Source organism: Schistocerca serialis, chromosome 3 (assembly GCF_023864345.2).
Source record: "Schistocerca serialis cubense isolate TAMUIC-IGC-003099 chromosome 3, iqSchSeri2.2, whole genome shotgun sequence".
NCBI lineage: Eukaryota > Metazoa > Arthropoda > Insecta > Orthoptera > Acrididae > Schistocerca > Schistocerca serialis.
This window is the reverse complement of record NC_064640.1, coordinates 795,722,877-795,728,752: the sequence shown is the minus strand read 5'-3', so window position 1 is coordinate 795,728,752 and position 5,876 is coordinate 795,722,877.

The following is a 5,876-nucleotide window of genomic DNA, read 5'->3' as shown; positions in this document are numbered from 1 at the left end:
ATGCCTTAATGAAATTCTTGAATGACAGTAATGTTGAAAATGAAAATGAAGGAGATGCATTAAACAACTATCAAGACATCTTAATATTAACAAATGCTATTTATCAAAATAATGATCCAAATTCTATAAAACCCTAATCAAGTAGAAGCGAGAAAATTCATTAGTCAAACCAATATGAGAGAACATAAAAAAATCGAATCCTAAGAAAATGGGTCAAGGGTTAGTTTAAAAATAAACAGATAAATCAATTGAATATGTTTGGATGAATGATGTTAGACAATTAATTAATAGATTTGCAGTAATTCATGGTAAAGAATTAAAAGGAAATAAAAATTATCGTAATGAAAAATTTAGTATTGCACAAATGTTAACAAATAAATTTAGCGATTTTATAATTGATAATCGAAAAGGAATTCAATATTTAATTAGACTCTTACATAATCTTCCACACACAATTTGGAAATGTGATGAATATGAAAAAGGATTAGTAAATACTTTAATTAACAAATTACCATTTAAAATGCATCTTCCAGGTTATAATTATTGTGGACCCAGTACTAAATTAGAAGAAAGACTAGTTAGGAGAGACGAAGGTATAAATCAATTAGATGAAGCTTGTACAAAAAATTGATGATAGGCATCATAAAGATTTAGAAAAAAGACATATCTGATAAGGAACTTCAATTAGCTGCAAATGAAAGAATGTATGCAAATGATGCTTCATTTGCTGAAAAAGTTGCTGCAACCGCTGTTAGAGGAATAACATACGGAAAACGAAATTTAGGAATGGGAATTTATGTTGATGAAAATGGTTGGGGATTATAAAATTCTTTAAACTAAATAAAAAATCTTTATTAAATTTTTAACTATATAAATGAATAACTTTACAATTGATTACACTTTGCAACATAGCGGCAAAACTAAAATAAAATCAATTAAATTAAAGTTAAATAATGACAATTAAAAGCAATTGAACCATTTTTAACACATGTTCAAAAAAGGAAAAAAGAAAAGAAAGTTAGTGTAAATTCACTTGTTATGTTAGGTATTCCTGTTGTGAAAAAAATTATTGAATATCTAAAAAAAAAGAAATAAGGTAAAGGACTAACACATCATGAAGGAGGGTTTCATCCATTATTATTAGGTGCATTACCATACTTAGCAACAATTGGTTCACTAGCTGATGGATCAGCAGCAGTTACAAATGCAGTTATAAATAGGAAGAACGCTGATAAAGAATTAGAAGAACAAAAAAAAGACATAATTCAGAAATGGAAAAGAAAGCAGGAAGTTTACTAAAGTTTACAAAAAAATTCCAAAAAATAATTATTAAATATCCTAATGCATTAAGTAATTTTCATATAGAAGAACTTACTAAACAATTAAAAATTAAACACTTTCGTGGTGTATACATGATTGATGAATTGCCAACTAAACCATTTAAAACTGATTGTGGTATAGTAAATTTTGATATATCTGATAATCCTGGTACACATTGGCTTTGTTACTATAAAATAATTTTAAAGACATTTTATTTGATTCATTTGGTGGCAATATACCAAAAAATTTATTTAGGATAAGCTGAGTTATATTACAATACAGAACGAATACAAAATTTTGACGAAGTAATATGTGGTAATTTATGTTTATTCGTTTTAAAATTACTATGTGATAATTATTACTTTAATGATATTTTAAATTTAATAAATTGACATTTCGGAAATGAGAGACATTTATTTAAACAAAATGAACAAGTAGTTAATACAACTAAATTAAATATAGAAAAAAATTGAAAAAATATAAAAAATTGAAAATATTAGTAAACATCTACAATCATCAATATATCCAAAGATAACCGATGCAGTTAAACAATTTCAAAAAGAATTTAATGTTATTTTTAAAATAACTAAAGGATATATTGTTTTTAAAAATAGAAGACTTGCTATTAAAAATGATTAATTGATGAAAAAGATATAGTTAACAAACGATACTTAGAATAAAAATATGTTACAAAACCAGAACACAAACATCTTAACACAATTTAATAATTATTTTAACAAAAAGGGAGTAGATAAAGCTTTTTCAGATTATTTTTCAAAAGTAGATTGAACTCCATACTTGGAACATGTAAGTAGTCATAAAGATAATGTATATGATAAACAAATAATTGAATTTACTATCCAAGAGCTGATGAACTAAAATGTATAAAATTGAATATCTTTTCTTACTTAAAAGAATTATTGTTCTTGCTAAACATACGAACAGATATTTAAACTTTCATGATTTTGATATAAAAGTAAGATTAGGTAATGAGGCACATCAACAATTAAATAATAATTATCAGTCAATACCAATACACACATCAAGAATTTTATTTGTACAGTTAAAAGATTCTGTTAATGATTCTGTTAAAAGTTTTCCAGTTGATGTAAAGTTAATTATATTTGGTGAAATACTTTAAACTTTAATAATTTTTTTTAGCTATATAAATGTATAATCACAATTCACATTTAGTTTTTAAAGACGATCATATTTATTGTTTGAAATGAAAAAAGTTCACAGAAACACACAATCCACATAGAGTATCAACTGAAAATGGAAGACAAAGAATTGTTTTTCTTTGTACTATTTGCAAAAGTAAAAGGAGTAAATTTGCTGAAACTATTTTGTAAATGGTGAAGGTCTGAATAATAATAATATTCGTAAAAATATAATTCATTAACTACATAAACCAATTAGAAAGAATTTTAAAAGAAGAAATGTTGTTTCTTTTAAAAATAGATGATTTATGGCCAGCTATATTAGTTGAAATGGATTCTGGGAATTTAAAAAATATTCCTAAAATAAACATAAGTTATAAATATTTATTAATGTATTGATGTTTTCTAAAAATTTGCTTGGGCTGTTCCTATTAAAGATAAACCAAGTAAGAATGTAGTTGACACTTTTCAAAAAAAATTATAGATAGTAAAGCAAATAATTTACAAACAGATAATGGTAAAGAACTCTATAACGAAGAATTTAAGGAATTAATAAAGAAATGTAATATTAATTATTATTCAACCTTTTCCAGAATTAAAAGCATCTGTTGTTGAACGATTTAACTGTACACTTACAGAAAAGATGTGGAAGAATTTTGCTTTACAAGGAAATTATAAAAGGTTAAATTTAGTTACAGATCTAATTTATGAATACAATAAATATTCATCAAACTATAAAAATGAAACCAATACAAGGTAATGAGAAAAATGTGCAAATAAGTAACATCGTATCTAATGAAAAAGGTAAATTTAAAAAAAGGAGATAAAGTTAGAATTAGTAAACTTAAAGGTCTCTTTGAAAAGGACATACAGCTAATTGGTAAACTGAAATATTTGAAATTGAAGATGTTATTTATTCTAATTCAATTACATATAAATTTAAAGATGTAAAAGGAAATTTTTATCAACACGAATTACAGAAAATAAAATTTCGAGATGTATATTTCGTTGAAAAAGTTTTAAAAAGAAAGATAATACAGTTTATGTTAAATGGTTATGTTTTGAAAATTCACACAATAATTGGGTAAATAAAGATAATGTAATTTTATAGTAGTTCATCATTAATCAATTGTTCTGGTGTATAGTCATTCAAAATATTGCAGTGGTGCAGATGACAGACAATCCTTAAATTTTCTTTTGTTCGTTGATACAGATTTATTGAATTAGGATTATAGTTCAATCTTACCATTTCTTCACAACATGTATGTTTATCTTCGATTTTATATAGTTCTATCCGAACTTTTTTTCATTGTGTTCTAATGACATAATAGATATATTCACCCTCATTTTAAAAGAATGAATGTTGGTATTAATTTTTCAGTAATTATTTCTGAGGCAGTATTAACTCTTTATCTCAAATAGTGAAAATGAACATCTTTCGTTACAGTTTTATCATCTTTTAATTGAATAATCTCTGTGTTTAATTAGTTCAATTGTTGTAGTTGTTATTACAATAGTCTTTGTGTATTATTCGAGCTTTTTAAAAAGTTTTAATTTTATATTCTCCATGTCTTCTAATTGATGGTAAAACTTCATGAGCAACCGATCTTTTTAATTATTCAGGTTCTTCTTTCTTTGATTTTAAAATTGAAGCATATAATCCAGATTCATTGACGAAAATAGTTTGTTTATCAATTCTAGATGTGAGCTTGCAAAACGCAATGCTTCAAATATTAGCTTAATTTGCCTTATTTTCTTAATCAACATGTTTAATTAATACGTCATCTGTGTTTTTGTATTTTAAAATCTCAGCAATATCTTTAGCTTTAAACCATGGATTATTTTCTTCATCAATAACCATGAAAACTTTCTTATTGTTGTAAGTAAGTTTATTGTTGATGATATCTACAATCGGTTCCATTTAAGAGATATATTTTTATTAGTTTTGCAACAGATAAGTAGTGGCTGAAATTTGTAGTTTGTACTTATGATTAATTTAAATTGTAAATGAAAAAATCTTTATGTATTATATTATTTTAATTCTATTTAAATGAAGATACTTCTGTTATTACTATTTGTGAAAATAATTATAGCTGCACCAGGCTTAGAACTGCAAAAGAACACGGTAGATAAATATTTATTTGATTTTGGTTACTTAGATATTTCACCAAAAACAGAAATAACCCAATTTAGTGATGAATTAGTAGGGGAATCATTAATGTTATTTCAACTAACACACAATCTTGAGGTTATTGGTGAATTAAATGAAGAAATTTTACGTTTTATGAACAAACCTAGATGTGGTGTAAAAGATTCATTTCATAGTTATTGAACAGTATGTATAAATAGAATAAATGGAATATAAAATGGTATTATGAAAGAGCATATAAAAGAGTACTGGAATTAACAAATGCAGCTTTTAGTTTATGGCAAAAATATAGTGGAATTCAATTTATTCTTAATTTCAATGATCCTGATATTCAAATTACAGGTTAGAGATGAATACATTTATACGAAAGTAATGGTCAAAGTTCTCCAAAGGAATTAGATTGAAAAGGAAATGGATAAAGATGAAAACTGGTGTTTGGAAATTGATAAAAATACATTAACATATGAAACAAATCTATTTGAAGTTTCAGTACATGAAATTGGTAATGCATTAGGTTTAGAACATTCAGATGATTTTGAATCAATAATGTATCCTTATTATAATGGTACACATTTACAATTATCTCAAGATGATGTTATTGCTATTCAAAGTTTGTATGGAACACAAATAAATAGACCAACAACAACAAAATCAACAGCAACTACAACTACTATGTCACCCATACTAATTGAACAAATTGAAGCATTATGTGAACTTAAGAAATTCGATTACCTACTCTTTGTGGCGAAATAAATAAAAAACATTTTACATTTTTAAATTCCACGTCATTGTTGATTTAATCAGAGTTCTCACCTTAGACGTAGAATTAGTCTTTCTGCCACAATATTAATTCATTAGTCGCCATCGATGTTCTTCTCTTTGTTGACCGTGTGTACCATCATGAGTCGGCATCGGTTCACTTCACGAAGACGGTGGAAACCAAGGAATACTATGCTACGTCGCTATAAATAATTTTCGTAACACTTAGATACTTTTCACTATTTTTTATTCACAACACAATAAGACTTGCTGTGCTCGTCGCACAAACCATAATTACCAACCATATGGCTGCCTTTCCGCACAGTCCAAAATCACGCCCATCCTCCACAAGGCAACAATCGAAAGTGTCCCTTAGCTCCTTGGAGTATCAAACAAAAGAGAATCCAATGTGAACTTTACAAAGATTATAATATACATGCCTCTCAATTTATCTTTGGCGCAGCTTTTAAGATATTGTATGTCTCTGC